We start from the raw sequence: 18,905 nt of genomic DNA on the forward strand, positions 1-18,905 counted from the left end.
CTCCCTGGTCTTTGGGTATCACCTTCAGAACATAAAACTTAGAAAGACATATGAAACAGAACATAAACAAACACTCCCAGGTCTAAATCTGAACCAGGGTGGTTAACTGGTTATTGTCCTACATGCTCAAAGAGGATCAAAATGACAGCACTAGGTCAGGGTCAAGGTACATTATGTTTGGCTATGGCTGATCAGAGCAATATGAGCTCAGAAGGTTCTACCTTAGCCTGGGCACAAATAGTCCATATGACTATTTAGAGTGGAAATTAGAGTGGAAATGTCCCTAAATTTGCACAACTTACATTTCTTTCAAGCTACTACAATTCTTTGCTCATAGAGCATAGTGCCTTCTTTAATGTGGCCACACCATATTATGCTGGTACCCCCATATGTTTCAAAACTGATTCCAAAGTTCTTCAGAGAGACTTGAGATTGTCTTTGTATCCCTTCTTCTGACTTCAGTGTGAGTAATTGCCTTGCATAAATTCTTCATAAAATAGTCTTTTAGGCAAATGAATTTAGTATGGACAGCCCACTGAATTTGTACTCTCTGCAGTAGAATTTTTGATTGAGAAAGGACCTCAATGTCCAGAACCTTATCTTGCCAGCTGATCTTCAGAATCTCCCTAAGACAATTCAAATGGAAGCAATTCAGTTTTCTGGCCTGGTGCTGGTATTTTGTCCAGGTTTCACAGGCTTACAACAATAAAGTCAGAATAACAGCTCTTTAAAAATTCAGTTTGATCATCAGCCTAATACTTCTCTCCCACATTTTCCTTTGGAGTCTCCCAAACATGGCAGTGTATGCATGAACTTCATTATCATTGTGTACGTCCCTGGAAAGTATACTGCCAAGATAAGTGAAATTATTTACAGTATTCAAAATTTTTCCATTTGTTATAATCCATGGATGGTGTGGTGCTGACTGATGGTGTAAAGGAGAGTATCTTTCTTTCCTCCTTATCTAGTTCATATACATACACACTGTAGGTGAATTATAGGTGGATCCAGCAGGAAAGAGGTTGCAAGAAAGAGACTTTTAAAGACAAAGTCTGTTCAGACTAAGAAGTCAAATAAAGAAGGCTACTTCCACCCTTGTGGTACTTACTACTAGTCCTTTGGTATCAAAGAGGACTACATCAACCACTGAATGACTGGAGACATAAATTGCTAATAGAATACAGGATGAATCAGGCTCACTTTCCATTTGTAAGGACCAAATTAACTAAATTCAGAAAGGTAACTTTAACTAAATTCATCAGTTAGGTAGACTCAGCTCAATCTGCTAATAGATGAATAGTTTACAATTTGCATCTGTAAAATGAGAATAATAATAACAACTACCTCCCACGATTGTTTTGAGTATTAAATGAGTTAATCATTTTAAAGTATTCAATATGGTGAATAATGGCACATAAGTGCTAATAGATATAATTAATATTAATAATATAAGTCACTATTAAATAAATATTTAATCTATTATTAAACAAAAAACATTCCTTTTATAAATATATTTTATTAATAAATATGGTATATTTTATAATAAACTATTAAATTATTATTATTATCATAATAGTATCCACACAGATGAAATCATAGGTCTTGCAAGTATTAAATTAAGTAGAAGATTTTATAGTTAATACTTATTAGTATTAATATAATTTTAATTTTATCCCATTTTAAGAAGTGTGTCAGTGTGGCATAAAGGATCTTGAAGTCAAGATCTGATTTAAAGTCTTACTCTGCCCCCCACTAGCTGTGTGACTTTAGATAAGTACACTTAATTACTCAACACCCTAGTCAATTTTCTAAGACTATTAATTGCTCAGATAGTGCTGATCAGCATCAATTGGAATTTCCTAATCTAGATGTTCCCAATAGCCACAAAATCTGAGGACCTGTCCCTATTTTTTTTAAGAATAGAGAAATAAAGGCAATTAGTGTTTTGGCTAAGTTCACCCAATGAACCAATATCAAAATCAAGACGATAACTCACTAACTTTGATTCCTTACCCAATCTATCCTGAGACCATATTGAAATAACTCTTTAATATGTATTTGTGATTAGAGAAAGAAAATTCTGTGTCTGTCAAACTACAGAAATGATTTTCATGTTGTGAACACTAAGCTTTCTTTGCAATTGTGATAATTTCAAATTTAGATTTTTTTGAGGGGACCTTAAAGATCATCCAATCCCAAATCCTAATTTTACAGATGAGGAAAATGAAACCCACAGAGGTTAAATGACTTTCCCAAGGAATTACAGGTAAGAATTGCTGGAGATGGCATTCAACCTCGGTTTTTTCTGACTTCAAATCCAGGAGTCTCTCCATTGTATCACATTACTATTACTTTATGAAATAAGTCATAGTGCAACCACTGCATACTTCCTTACCAAAAATTGGATCCAATATTTTGGCAAGACCAAAACATAAGACTCAGGGGGATAAGATAAAAGATGATAATTGAAAAAAAAAACTTAAATTGATTCTAGAAACTTAGAGTTGGAAAATACCTTAAAATTATCTAATGCAACCAAATCATTTATCACTGAAATCCCATCATCAAACCAGATGGTCCATCCTTCAGCTTCTTCTTGATTGCTTTCAGTTACTGGGAACTCACCCTCTCAAGAAATAGCACATTCTATTACTGAATAGCTTAAGTTTTATAAATTTCTTTGTTATGCTGAGTTGAAACCTGCCTCTATAACTTTTAGACCTTTTGTAACTCAAAGCAGCCCTGTGCTAACAACTCCTCATAAATAAAGAACAAGGTGGCTTAGCTACATTCAAATGAATGCAAATGACTTTCTCTACAATTCAGTACCCAAACAGCAAGTTATATTCAATCCCAGAAAATGTTCCATTCATAAGTATTACATCAACAATATTATGCTGTCAAAAATATTCCAAAATCCACACTATTCTGTATGAAATTAGGTATTAACTTAGTGAGTGTAAGACTATGTTTCTGTATCACCTGCAAAGCTGATTTTTGTTTTCTGTTCTCTAAGAGAACTAAAGTAACATCAGTATGTTAAGAGTCAAGTTGCTACTATGGCTAATTAAACCAATACCAGTTTAGAAAACTCTACCACAGGTTAGGCTCAAAGAGGCCATGTGAACATTTAGGGTGGATTCTATACTTTTGTGTATCATGTGTTTCTTTCTTTAACTCTGTCTTGCTCATAGAGCACAGCACCTTCTCATGATGAGGGAATTCCATGGTCCTATGCCAATGTCTTCCATGTTGCACAATCAATTCTAAAGTTCTTAAGAGAGATCTTGAAAGTGTTGTCATATCTCTTTTTCTGACTATTTTGTGAGCACTTGTTCTGTAGGAGCTCTTCATAAAACAGTCTTTTTTTTGTCCAGCATATATTTGGCATTCACACAATGTAACCATTGGAATTATACTCTCTGCAGTTGAGTTTGAATTCTTGGCAATTTGGTTCAAGAAAGACCCTCAGTGTCTGGTTTTTTATTCTGCCAGATGATCTTCAGAATCTTCCTAAGACAATTCAAATGGGGTGGTGCAGGGGATAGAGCACTTTCACTTTCCTGGCATGATGCTAGTAGACTGTTCAGGTTTCATAGGCATTAAGGTCAGCAGAAGGACTTTGTAGACCTTCAGTTTGGTAGGTCAGTCTAATACCTCTCCCAAACACTGAGTAAGCTAGCTCTGGCAGAGTGAATGCCAGCCTCATTATCAAGGTAAACTTCCCTGAAAAGTATACAGTCAAGAACAGTGAACTTATCCACAGTATTCAAAATTTCTCTGTTTGCTATAACCAATAGTTCCACATATGGTGCTGGCTGAAAATTTGTATTTTCTTGGTGTTATTAGGCTGAAATTACCCCAAGCAGCAGAAAATCAATCCATACTTTGTTGCATCTTGGTTTCAGAGGCTGCATTGAGTACACAATCATCTGCAAACAGAAAATCCTGTACCAACACTCCCTCCACTTTGGTCTTGGCTTGTAACCTTTTCAAGCTGAAGAATTTCCCATCAGTCTGATAGCTGATTTTGATGCAGTATTCATCCTCATGAAGGTGTTTGACAACATCATGTTAAGAACCCTTAGAGCATTGCCTTTTATACAGAACCTGGACAAACAAACCAGCGAAACTGACACACAAGGCCAATGAACTTCTCTGCAACCAAATTTTGACATAATTTTCCATAAACCCTTGTGACTGACAGTATCAAATGTTGTGTACAGACCTTTCTTCTATACCTGGTATTTCCCCTGTAGTTACCAGGCAGAAAACACCATATTGGCAATTTCTTGGCCCCTTCTGAAGCCTCTCAGATAGATGACCATCTTCCAGGTGAAGGATCAGTCTACTAAGGAGTCTACCAAGAATCCTGCCAGCAATGACTAAGAGAGAGACCCCCTGCCCTTTTCCATGATTGTCACAGGACAATATATTCCCATAACCATTATAGAGCTGAACAATGGACCAGTGGGGTATAACCTCCTCCTGTCACATAACCTGGAAACTGGGCATATAACAAGGACCCCAAAATGCTATTTAGTATGTATATGACTTTAGGCAAGTTACTTAATTCTTTTGTCTCATTTCCCTCAATCATAAAATAAGAAAGTTGGGTCAGATGACCTCTGAGGTCCCTTCTATCTCTTGCTTTTTTTTTTTTTAGTTTTTGCAAGGCAATGAGGTTAAGTGACTTGCCCAAGGCCACACAGCTAGGTAATTATTAAGTGTCTGAGGCCGGATTTGAACTCAGGTACTCCTGATTCCAAGGCCAGTGCTCTATCCACTGTGCCACCTAGCTGCCCCCCTTCTATCTCTAAATACCATCCAAAAATCAATATGGATTCATTAGGTTAAAGTGTCAGAATACACCTATGTGACAAAGAAACGAATATTGCTGTTTGGAATCAAATTTTCTTGAAAAGTAGGATTCTAAATCATATTTTTTCACCTTTGTATAAGTTGCAGGACTTTGACACATGTCCAGATCACCTATGATAGAACACAAGCATATATAAATATATATAATATATATATATATATATATATATTGGAATGTGCTTCTGGGAGAAAACATTCTGCCTTCCTCTATGATGTAGGTGTGAAAAACCTTTTCCACTAACCACAAAATCAGAACAGGCTGCATCTTTAAAACTAGTAGTCTAAAATAGTCTTTTTGATGGTGTTCTGAGGGGTAAGGGTCTATTTCATCCATGAACTGAACTGGATGAGGGAAAGGACTACTCTTGTAGACCCTTTGGACCTGTGAAATGGGCTTGGGTCTTTGTCTTATTTCTCTATCTTTTTAAGTTTTGGGCACAGGTGGTAGAATCTGTAACTTGGAATCAATCATGGAGACTCCAGAGGTAGGATTCCACAAAAGATATTGCAATCAGTCCTACAAGAAAATTCTGTCCAAAATGTGAACTCAAGATAGGGTGGGATTTAGACATGGAGCCTGGGGGGCACTAGATTACATAGAAAATGAATTAAGGTTTAAACTTCAGCTTTTCTCAGAGATTGAAAGAAGTGGGGGAATTATGCTTTCCATCCAGGTATTAGGAGATGATGTTCATATGTTTTGATCTTGTCATACATTTTAAATATTTTAAATATACATATATATATATATATATATATATGTTGTAATATTCCAATCTGGCTGTTAAGTGGTTAAATAGAATTGCAGTACAGGGGATCCTATAATATTTAAAAAACAAAACTGGTCGAGGTTTGAGTCAACAGAAAAGAAGCTAAAATACTCTCAAATCCTCTCTCTTTTAAGGTTACTAGAGAACCCTAGAGAAAGGGTAAAATATAACATACCTGGCCTTCAATCACTACTGAACATATATTTATGCCACCTTATATAAGGAATGTTTAACAGCATCATTCTACAAAGCATCTCCTTTCTAAGGCTTTCAAAAATTGGTAAAAAACTAACAGAACCAGGTGGCTTAATGCTTCTTTCCTCTACTTAGGTACACCTGAATCAGTATTTGACTTAGTCTTATCTGGTATCTGAATTATAGAAACTCCTCTTCCCAATTTCCTCAAATAAATTAGGTAATGGGTAACTTCTAAACTAAGTTTAGAATATCCTCCTAATCTGTTTTACCATCATCCTCCAACATTTACTGAGAAGGACTCGACTTTATCCAGTGAAAAAAGGCCTTGTTTCTTTTATCAACTGGGAATTTCTTTTTGAGAGGCAGCATACTGTGGTAGAAGTCCAAACAGAGAGTCAGGAAGACCAAAGTTCATGTCCTATGTCCAGAACCCATGGGCAAATTATTTAACCCCTCAGGGATCCCAGGTAATTCTCTAAAACTGTAAATTACAGGTAAGTTGCAGATTTCTGTTGATAGAGGGAGTTTCTGCTCTTAGAATTCCCCACACAAGGAAATCACAGGCCTGAGTCCCCTTGGGGGGAATCTTTTAAGATCTTTTTATGGTCAGCAGGAGATAATGGAATAGACTTATTCTGCAAAAAACAACGGTAGATCAGAAACAGCCAGAAACACCCCCCCCCCCACACACACACACAGCAATAGCCAGAGAGCTGCTGTTGAAAATGCCTATTTGGAAATCTATAGCACAGTAGCTCAGTTAGGCTTCCCAAGTCATCCAGTCTCCTAGCCCCAGGGACTCTGTGACCTTTCATTAAAATATGCCAGATGCACCTTTTGGCAATTGAACAATTTATTTAATTTCTAAAAGCCTTACTTTTCCCCATAATGACCTCTCCAGCAATAGGTTTGCTTGAAGTCCACTTGAGGGACCAAATTAAGTTTCCTAGGTAATTATATTTCCAGTGGTCTGGGAGAGGTGGGAGGCAGGGAGAAGTGAAGGAAGAGAAGGTAATCACAAAAGCGTTATGATCAGGAGACCACCCCAGCCTCACCAGAAGTCATTAACTTGTTGATAAAGCAGTTCCCAGGCTGGAGTCAAGTTGAATAGCAGATTAGGGACCTATCAAGGCCCCGAATTTTCCTAAGAATTGTAAAACACATAGCTAAAAGTCATTTGGTAGAGAATGTTTTATTTTGTTTTAATTTAACTTTGAGCAAGCCTCTGGCTTAAAGTGAAGGCAAGGATCATTGCTGTGCTTCCAGAAAGATCTATGTGTGGGCTCTGATGCCTCTCTCTCTCTATGCCCAGCCTTTTTTCCAGTTTATTCAGCTGCTTTCATAATTATCCTCAATTATTTATAATGTAGGGTTTCAAAAACTGCAGTTAAGGAAGACAGTCAGTGTTTTTCAGTCCTAAATATTATTTAATGGAAGCGAACCCCAGCGACTTATTTAAAGCCCAAACTTAGACCACGGGAGGGGTAAGGAGAGAATGATGATGTTAGGACTTTTTATCCCCAACTTCAGTGTAATTATTAACCCTCTAAACTTTTGATTATTTTTAACAGTTTTATGAGTGGGTTGCAGGAAACGAAAAAAGTCCTCATTTACATATGAAAGTAGTCAACAGCTGGTTTTTACTCCACAGCTTTTAGCCATTTAGTTTACAAAATAGGGAGAACAAAATAGGTGCTGTTAATTCCAATGCAGGGGCTTGGACTAAATTAACTATGAGGATCCTTTTGGATACAAATCTAGTCTGTGATCCTGTACTAGAGATTTCTTTGTTTTTTTTTGCCCATTTCCATAAAGAATCTGAAGCAATTTATGAAAGAAAAATATATATAAAACATATTTTTTTAAAAGAAAGAAAACAGTTAAAAGGAGCAGGAAAGGTAATACGGAGCCTCTTGGGTCCCAGCAATAATTTTATGCTGTACACTTGGAGTCACAGGAATGCGTTCAAATCTTGATTCTGCTATTTATTAACCAAGGAACTTGGACAGATCACTTTACCTTCAAGAACTTCAGCTTCTTCAAATATAAAATAAAGAGGTTGAATTAGGTCCTTTCCAGATTTAAATCAATTTGTCTGTAATGTTGTCCACAACAGGGAACTTACTTCCTGAAATAGCCTACTTCCAAAATAGACAGCATGGGGTTAATAATGACCCACATATAACTAAGAGTTCAATCAATATTCATCAAATCATTGAATTTTGAAGCTGGAAGGCATCTTACAGATCTCTCCATTTATAGAAACAAAAACCAGAATACAGAAGTTCTGTGACTTTGCCTAAGATCTTAGTCAATTCATGGCAAGGCTAGGGCAAGATCACAGAACTGACATCTCCTATCTCTAATGAACTTTTCTCTTTTAATAGCCAAGCAGGCAGATTTTTCTAGCTGAGTTGAAGTGAATTAAATCCACAGAATTCAGATGAGGAAGAAAAATGGGGGTGGGGATAAAGGTGGGAGTGGGTCTAAAGAGAATGATGTGGAAATGTCCATCAACTAATTTTTCTTAAAGGTTTTTTTGAGGAGAAGAAAACAAGGGTAGGTAAGATAGAATAAATAAATATGCACAGCACAGCACTGCACCTAGCATAGTGCTGTCATATAATAAATTTATAATAAACAAACATTAACAAATGTTTATTAATGATGGTGATGATAATGCAGTAAAAAGTTTCAGAAGTGCTAAAAGCTCATCCTACATTGAGGTTGGGGAGGCCAAGGACAAACAAAACAAAAAGCAAAAACTTTAAAACTATTTTTGAGGGCCAAAGGAAAGCAAAGAACCCTAAAAATAGTTCGGGGATGTGGGAATTGAATGATAGAAGATACTGAAAAAAAACAGAACAAATGAACTCTTATTTTGCTTGTAATTCTTCTACTGAGAAGAATAATTTTGAAGTGGAAAAAAAGGGATTGAACAAAAGTGGTTAAGAGGGAGCTGAAATCTGAAATAAGTAGATGATAATAGAAAAAGCACCTATATGTTCTACATAAATTTAAGTCACTAGGGCTATTTTAATGACATCCTGGTAAGAATGATCACCATGCCATTTTCAGAAATCTTTAGAAAATCACATGGAATAAGAGAGATGCCACAGGACTAAACGAAGGTAAACAATCATATTTTCAAAAAAGAGAAAGAGGGCATTAAATAAACAATAGACTGGGGAGCTTGACAACTATTCCTAACAAAAGTCTGGAATTTATTATTAAAGGATGGTTTGTGATCATTTAGAAAGGGAAGCAATAAAAACTAGCATAACTTCAGATTATTCCTGACAACTCTCATTTCTTTCTTTGAAAGCATTAAAGGGCTGAGGGAAATATCAAATGCATAATATACTGGAATTTCAACAGAGCATTTGGCAAAATACCCTTGTACAAGATGGAGAGATAGGGATTACTCAATAAAATGGTTAAATGCTAGTTCAATAGTTGTACCCAAAGAATAATGTAGTGCAAGTAGGGAACTGTTGCTGAAGAGTGACACTCCCACATAAGAATGATAGTCATGTTAGAGGCAGAGATGTCAATGTAAATCAGCAAAGGGAAATTCTGTTCCCACCCCCCAAACACACACACTGTCCCTAGGAATATGGTCAGGCTAATGACTCAGACATGAACAAGCTGCAAATTTGGTTTCAAGCCCCTAGCCTTTCAAGGCTCAAATTTATGTCGAGTTTTAGAGAAATAACTGATGTGGCACTAATAGAAGACTGTTCTATATGACTCTTAGGACAAGTAGTCTAGGCCACTGAAATTAGAATTATTTCTGAATTGCCTAATAAGGAATGAGGAAAGAATGGCAGGGACCCAGGAAACAATTCCAATTGTGCCAGAGCAAGCAAGCAGCTGAAGAGAAGAGCAATGCCCATCCTCTGGGTCAGTTAAGGCTTAGTATACTTAACCCATGGGACTGAGATTGAGGCTGTACCAGTCAAACCAGTTTGCACTGACTCACAGATAATAATTAATGAATCAATATCAACTTGGAGATAAATCACTGCCAGCCAATTTGAAGTATAATATTCAAATTTTTTGTCAATAATTAAGATGAAGGTATAGAAGGCAGACGATCTAATTTGCATGTAATACAAAAGGCATGAGGAGGGAACAGCTAACACATAAGATAATGAAATCAGGACCAAAAACTCTCTACAGACCAGAATCTTGGGTTAAATTATAGACTTGGAGGGATTGTAGAAGTCATCATGGTCAAGTCCTTCATTTTACTGATAAGAAAACTGAGCCCCAGAAATGTTAAGTGACTTACTCAGGGTCATACATCTAGTAAATGTCCAAGTCCTTCTGACTCTAAAACTAGCACTGTATTCACTATGGCAAGCTGCCTCTCATTAGCTAATGGAATGAAATTTAATAGAGATAAATGTACAATTCTGCATTTAAAAAACTTTTAAAATATAGAATGGAGTAGGTTTAGCTAAACAGTGGTTTTATTTTTATTTTTTTTGCAAGGCAATGGGGTTAAGTGGCTTGCCCAAGGCCACGCAGCTAGGTAATTATTAATTGTCTGAGGCCGGATTTGAACTCAGTTACCCCTGACTCCAGAGCCAGTGCTCTATCCACTGCACCACCTAGCCACCCCAAGACAGTGGTTTTATGAAAAATATCTTGGGACTTTAGTAAGCCAAAAGTTCAATGTGAGTAAATAGTGAAGTATGGCAGACAAAGAAACTAATGTGATTTTAGACTGCCTTCAAAGAAGGACTGAGGTTACATTTTGAAAGGCCCATAGTAGTCAGTCAGAGAGGTAATTAATAGCCCTGCTGCAGTGTGACCTGATTAGTTTACATCTGCAATATTATTTTCAGTTCTGGGTATCACATTTTAGAAAAGTCATTGATTAATTGAAAAGTATCCAAAGGAAGGTAGAAGTAGTAGTACTCAAAGGTCCAACAGAGCAGGTCTCACCGAGAATCTCCCTCCTCACATACATAATCACCCAGATTTCACTGATAGCACAACCTCCCCCCCAAATTCCTGACCAAAAACCCTGTTTTCCCATCTCTCTCCTGACTGGTTGGATTCCCGCCAGTTGTGTCTGCCTCTTCATGACCCATTTGAGGTTGGCAAAGAAACTGGAGTGACTTGCCATTTCCTTTCCCAGCTTGCTTTATATTTGAAGAAACTGAGGTAAACAAGGTTAAAACTCATCTGGGGTCACACAGTAATGTCTAAGACCACCTTTGAACTCGGGAACTCTTCTTGATTCAAGGCCCAGTATTCTAACTACTCTACTACCTAATTGACCCATATTAAGGTCAACTCTTTCAGTGCAACCTAAGTCTTAGAGAGTAGCATAGAATATTGGAGGATTAAATGACTTGCCCACTGTCACATAGTTGGTATGTGTCAGAAGTCACATTTGAACCAGGTCTTTCTGACTTCCAGTGCAGCTGTTTACCTACTTTGGCACTCTACCTCTCAGGTCATCATATAATATTTAATTAATCAATCAACAAAACATTTAGCAATTTCATTCTGTTTGACTGGTTGAATCATTGAATGCTAGAGAGGGAAAATGGTACTAAGTCAGAAACAAAATAAAAAACATTTGAAGGTATAATACTCTTACCTTGAGGATGTTACATGCTAGATGAGGCAATAAGACATCAAAATAATTTGAATGCAAAAAATGTGATCAAATGCTAAATTATATGTTACATGTTATATATTATTTGTTATATATAATATGTATTATATAAATTATATGTTATAAATTAAAATGTTGAGGAGTAGGAAATGAAAGAAAGGAATCAACCAACAGTTATTTATCAAGCACATATCAAGAATTGGGGAGGACACAGACAAAAACAAAACAGTCTCTGCCCTGAAGGAATTTACAGTCTTGTTGTGGGACAACATGTACATATATATGCAGTCATCTGCAAAAGAGATCATATGTAATTTTTGTAGGGATTAGCAGCTGAGAGGATTAGGAAAGGTCTAACATAGAAGGTGGTCTTTGAGTCAAATATTAAAGGAAAATAAGAATTCCAATAAGCAGAGATGAAGAAGGAGTGCATTGTAGGGGTGGCATGAAATGTATAATAAATAATCACTGTTTGGCTGATCCTTAATATAAGTGAAATGGATTACTGTGAAATAAGGCTAGAAAAGTAGATTGTAGCAAGTTGCAAAAGTTTTTAAATGCCAAACAAAGGACTTTATTTTTGATCCTTAAATAATAGGAGCCACTTGAGTTTATTGAGTACTATAGTTACATGGTCAAACCCATTCTTTGGAAAAAAGTTCTTTAGGGGGCTGCTAGGTGGTACAGTGGATAGAGCACATGCCCTAGAGTCAGGAGTCCCTGAGGTCAAATACTGCCTCAGACTACCTAGCTGTGTGGCCTTTGGCAAGCCACTTAACCCAATTTGCCTTGCTAAAACCTAAAAAAAAGTACTTTGGCAACAGAATGAAGGATGTATTGCAATTTAGAATTGGGAGATCAATTAGGAAGTTCTTACATGGAATCAATGATAAAAACATGAACTAAAGTAGTGACTGCATGAGTGGAAAGATGGGTACAGATTGAAGAGATGTTGAGAGAGAGGGAGAGAGAGAGAGAGAGAGAGAGAGAGAGAGAGAGAGAGAGAGAGAGAGAGAGAGAGAGAGAGAAATAAGAAAGAATTTAACTGATTGTTGAGTGAGGGAGAATGAGAAATAAAGGATAATACCAAGGCAGTGAACCTGGATGATTGGAAGGATGGGACTGCCCTCAATGGAAACAAGAAAATTCAGAAGATGGATGGATTTTGGGGAAAGATGAAAGCTCTATATTTTGGAAACATTGAGTTTGAGATGTTTATGGAGCATGCACTTTGAAATAAATGCACTGCAGTTGGTTATGAGGCATTACTAGAACAAAGGAGAGAAACTAAGATATATGGATTTGGGAAGAATGCTTATAGAAGATACTTAAACCTCTGAGAACTGGTCCTGTCACCAAGATAGAGAATAATGAGAGAAGAGGAGAGGATTTAGGGCCAAGCCTTGGAATACGAACAAAGTTAGGGATTATGGTATGAATGATAATCTAGCAAAGGTATAGTCATAAAGGGAGGAGAGGCAAAGGAGAATGATTTCACAAAAACTCAAAAAAAAAGAGTATCTAGGATAAGGGGGAAATATTGTGCAGCAAGGAAGCATAAGTCTCATGAGACTTCATAAAAGAATCTTAATGCAAGTTTAGATTTGAAAGGATTATAATAGGGAAGAGAGCAATAGGGAAGGGTAATCCAGGTACGAGGAAGCAAGGGAGTAGACTAGGGTGGTCACAATGGAATTGAAGAGGGGAAAAGGGAATGATTCCAAAGAGACTGTGAAGTAAGTATCATTAGGATTTGCTGGTCTAATATGGAGAGATGGAAAAAAGAGAAAGAAGTAAAAAATAACTCCTATCATCCTAAGAGACTTACAAAATGATGCTGTCATGGATCAAAATGAGGATCTTGAAAAGGGAAGTTAGTTTGTGAGAGAAGTTAATGAATCTAGCTTTAGTCATGTTTAATTGACAGCAGGTAGGAAACAGCAGGCAATGTGCCTGGGAATACAGGAAAAGAAAGACAATCTTTGCCCACACAGAATGGAGATTGACTGATCTGGACCCCTTCTCAAAATGTAGATCTGGAGGAACTTGTCAATGAGAGAAATGACTGTCATGTGACATCTCAAGATCGAAAAATAACTGATAGCCAGTTTGCTTCATTTATATCTTCTGATGAAAGCCCAATAGTCTGTTGGAGAGAATTTATGTGAGGATGTGGACAGGTCTCACAGAACAAACAGGTAAGGATAGATTGAAATCTGTTTCTTTGGATAAACCCAAGATGAATTGAAATATTGGATTATCTGAGTAAATCTGAAGTAAAGAAGAATTTAGAGTGTTAGAGTTATTTAAATTCAAATTCCTATACTGAGATATAGTATCACTGAGCTATTGATGGAGATGGATGAACGAGTGTAGAAAAAAATCACAAATTCTTGTTTCTTCCTATGTTTGCAAAAATCTGAAATGTTAGCAGATGAATGACTGGAGTTAGGGGATTAATACTCACCTGAGACATTTAAGAAGGAGATGTGTAATTTTGGGAGTAGATGAATTTATGAATATAATTAAATAAGAGGAAAGTACCATAACAATGTATGGATCCTGGAAGATTGTAGAAAGAAGGAAAGATTCCAAGTAAGGAAACAGAAGTTTAGGTAGAAAGCACATTGTCTAGACCAAAAGTATTGTATTTGGAATGAGAATACTTGGATTTAGGACCTAGATAAAACCATCTGTTTGATCTTTCAGTAAGTCATTTCTCCCTGAATTTTACTTTCCTTAGTTATAAAATAGAAGCAATATTTATACTACCTATTTCATAGCACTACTGTGAAGAAAACAATTTCTAAGTTTTGGGGGAAATCAATATGAAATCATAGAGAACACTGAAGGTATCACCTACTCAGAAATATGCCGCTTCTTTTTTCTCTTCTCATCTATGCAGATAACACTCATAAGGAGAGGGAATATACTTAATAGCACTCAAGACTAAAGATATGACTAATTTGGGCGGCTAGGTGGCCCAGTATAGAGCACTGGCCCTGGAGTCAGGAGTACCTGGGTTCAAATCTGACCTCAGACACTTAATAATTACCTAGCTGTGTGGCCTTGGGCAAGACACAACCCCATTGCCTCCTCCCCCCCAACAAAAACCATTAAAAAAAATGTGACTAAGTCCTTCCTCAACTTCTTGTTAAAATTTTGAATTCAGATTTGCACTGACTGTAAATATACGCAACCCAGTAATATCATGTCTCCATCAATATATTCCATCATTTTGGACAGTAGTTCCATCTTTGTGGATCTCTTGGTGGAATAATTGACATTTACAAAGCAATTTATATTCAGCATTTCATTTGATCCTTATTAATCACCTTGTTCATAGGTTCCATAAGTATTTTTATCTTCATTTTATAGGTGGGAAAATGAAGCCCAGAAAAGTAAAGAACATAGCTAGTACATAGTACTAGTACTAGTACAAGAGTACATAGCTAGTGAGTGTTGGAGGCAGAATTCAAAACCAGGTCTCTAGTGACTTCAAACTCAGTGCCCTTTGTACTATCAAACTACCTCTATAATTAAATCAGAGTAATATTCTTGGTATTTCCTTATTAGAGTAATGAATAAAAGAAAAATACTTTGAGACTCTGAGATGAAATGTTCTACCTGTATGCATCTCATATATAAAATAACATCCCTAAAACCTTGTATCTCTCTTTCTTCCTTCTGCCCTTGCCTTACACACTTATTCCTTCATTCACACCCACATACACACAATCTTGTATACATGGCAGAAAACCTGTGCAAACTTCAGCTATTGCAACTCAGATAATAGTTTAAGCTACTAAATCTTAAAACTTCACTCATATTCCTGGAACACTGTATTTCAAAATAAGCAAGTGCCAATCAGAAGGAAAAAAAATTCAGTTAAAAAGAAGGGTACAATCTAAATTTAATCAACTGCCAATTATAGTATCCATGAGTGGATTGATTATCTGTGACTTACTCAGAGATCATTCAGCCAGGTCTAGACTGTTAAAAGTAAGAATGAATTGGGAGGTTGTCAAGACTGAGAACAGAATAGTACTTGTATGCAATTATCTGAGAAGTTATGTATACCTGAATATTTTTTTTTCTGAATTTGTGCTCTTAGCATAAATTTCAAGGATCAGTTGCACCCAAAATTTGTATGATCTCTTAGGTACCGTTTTAACTTTATTTCTCCTCTAAAATCCTACACTTGAGTTAAAAAAAAACCTTTACAAGTATAGGACAGGGAGACTGGGTTAGAATTGTTCATCTGAAAAAAGATCTTGGGGTTTTAATGTACTTTAAAGCTCATTATTCGTCCACAACATGAAAAGATGGTGAAAAGAGAATGTGACATTTGACTATTGTTAGGGAAACATAGTGACCAAGATAAGGAAGGTAATAAACTTCTTGGTTTTTGCCTTTAGAGTTACTAGAGAAGGCTTCAAGGGAAGGCTTGAGGGTTAGTTATTGAGTATATTGTCCTGCCAAGGGGATTTTGTTCAGAGAAAGGTTGGACTAGAGGACCTCTGAGGTACTCTGTAAATTCTAGATTCTGTTATTAGAATGAATAATTAAGAGAAGTATGAAATATTCTTATTCCTTTATACTCTACCCATCTCTGCTCCATAAGTATATGGATTTGTAACAATGTTCCATATTTTCCACTAGGTCAAGGAGTACTTACTTAATCTGAGCATGATCATTGTAACAGGAAGATTCAAACTAGACTGAATCTATCACTAGGATCCACTTCCACTTTGATCGTTGTGTGCATCCTCAAGGAATGATTCTCAACAAGGAATGCCAGTATTCTGAAGGCATTTTGAGGGGTGCACTGAAACAGACAATGATGATGATGATGATGATGATGATGATGTGAATATCCATGACTATCTTCTTCATGATCTCCAGATTCTGCACATTTGACTTTTAGGCTTAAGATTCTGGGGCCAAACAACCATAGAGAAACATTCTACAATCTTAAAACTTTGAAGGGAACTGCCACTGTCAATTCCACATATCTTAAATCAGTTTCTAAACCTAATTTTGTTGTTTTTATTTCTTTCTCACACATATATGTATAGAAATACAATGTAATACCTTCACAAATTTTAGTTATTTTTATTTATTATCTCATTTTTGTGAGCATTCTCTCTAATAGTGTCGTATGTAGCCCATTAACATCTTCTCGTATGTGAATGTAGTCTATGTCCTCCCATTTATTCTACAGAGGAGGTCCACCACACAAGTTGCAGGTCTTCTAGATCTTTGAACATAGGATAAACACCAATAAAGTCGAGGGTATTATATCTTGCTTTTTAAAATTTTTCCAATTACATGTTATGAAAAGTTTTTCAACTCATCCACTTTCTTATTTATAAATTTCATATTTTTCCACCACTCTCCCTTTCCAACCCCCTCCCCCTAGCAGCAAACAGTCTAGTAAAAGTTGTACATGTTCTTTTGTGTTTAACATGTTTACATATTAGTTATTTTGTGTATGAGGAATTAGGACTAAGGGTAAAGAAAGAAAACCATGGGATAAGAAGGAAAAACACAAGAGAAGTTTTTAAAAAGTGAACATAATATTCATTCAGTTTCTGTGGGGGTTTTTGTTATTGTTTATTTTGTTTTCCACTAGATGTGGATGTTGTTTTTCATAACAGGTCTTCTAGGTTGTCCTAGATCTCTAAATTGCTGAGTGGAGCTGCATCCATCACAGCTGATCAACTCACAATGTTGTTGTTAATGTGTACAATGTTCTCTTGGTTCTACTCCCTTCACTCAGCATCAGTTCATATAATTCTTCCCATGTTTCTCTAAAGTCTGACTATTCATGGTTTCTGAAAGAATAATAGTTTTCCATAACATTCATATACCATAACTTGTTCAGCCATTCCCCAACTGATGGGCATCCCCTCAATTTCCAATTCTTTGCCATTGCAATAAAAGAGCTCCTAAGAATATTTTTGAACATGTGGAACTTTTCCCATTTTTTTATGATTTCTTTTGGATATGGATATAGTATTGGTGTTGCTGGGTCAAAGGGTATGATCAACTTTATTGTCAGAGTTCATAGTTACATATAGTTCTCCAGAATATTTGAATTAGTTCTCAACTCCACGAACAATGCATTAATTTCCCAATCTTTCTATAACACTTCCAAAATTGGTTGTTTTCCCTTTTTGTCATCTTAGCCAATCTGATAGCTATGAGGTAATACTTCATAGTTGTTTTAATTTGCATTTCTCTAATCATTAATGATTTGGAAATTTTTTTCATATAATTACTTTTAACTTTAATTTCTTCCTTTGAAAACTGCCTGTTCATATCCTTTGACCATTTTTCAATTGGGAATGACTTATAACCTTATAAATTTGATTCAATTCTCTAGATATTTTAGAAATGAGACCTATATCAGAATTCCTAGCTATGAAAATTGTTTACCAGTTTTGCTTTCCTTCTATTCTTGGCCGGATTAGTTTTATTAGTGAAAAAAACCATTCAATTTAATATAGTGAAAATCATCCATTTTACAATTTACAATGTACTCTGTTTCTTGTTTGGTCATAAATTCCTCCCCTTTCCATATTTCCAGTAGATAGTATTTCTTGATCTGTTAATTGGTCTATGGTAACACACTTTATGTCTAAATCCTGTGCCTATTTTGACCTTATTTTGATATAGGGTGTGAGATATGTATTTATAGCTAGTTTTTACCATACTCTTTTCTAGTTTTCCTAGCAGTTTTTGTTGAATAGTGAGTTGTTATCTCAGAAGCTAATGTCTTTGCGTTTGTTAAACAATTGATTACTTTAGTCATTTACTTCTGTTTCTTTTGTACCTATTCTAATCCATTAGTCCAATACTCTTTTATGAATTGGTACCAGACAGTTTTGATGACTGCCATTTTATAGTATAGTTTTAAATATGGTATAGTTAGACTACCTTCCTATGTATTTTTTTCATCAGTTCCTTTTATTTTCTTGACTTTTTGTTGCTCCAGATGGAAAAAAAATAACTACTTTTTCCCCCCAGTTCGCTAAAAATGGGTTTTTGGTCAAAATTAATTTGATTGGTATGGTACTGAATAAGTAAATTCATTTGGGTAGAATTTTCAATTTTATTATATTAGCTCAGCCTAACTATGAGCAATTGACATTTTTTCTGATTGCTTAAACCTGGACTTCATTGTGTGAAAAGTGTTTTGCCATTGTGTTCATACAGTTTCTGGGTTTGTCTTGGGAGGTAAATTCTCAAGTATTTTATGTTGTCTACATTTATTGTAACTGGAATTTCCTTTTCTATTTCTTGCCCTTGGGCTTTACTGTTCATATTTAGAAATGCTGATGATTTATGTGGGTTTATTTTATATTCTGCTACTTTGCTAAAGTTCTTAGTTGTTTCAAGTAGTTTTTTAAGTTGAT

This window comes from Macrotis lagotis, chromosome 4 (assembly GCF_037893015.1).
Source record: "Macrotis lagotis isolate mMagLag1 chromosome 4, bilby.v1.9.chrom.fasta, whole genome shotgun sequence".
Classification (NCBI taxonomy): Eukaryota; Metazoa; Chordata; class Mammalia; order Peramelemorphia; family Peramelidae; genus Macrotis; species Macrotis lagotis.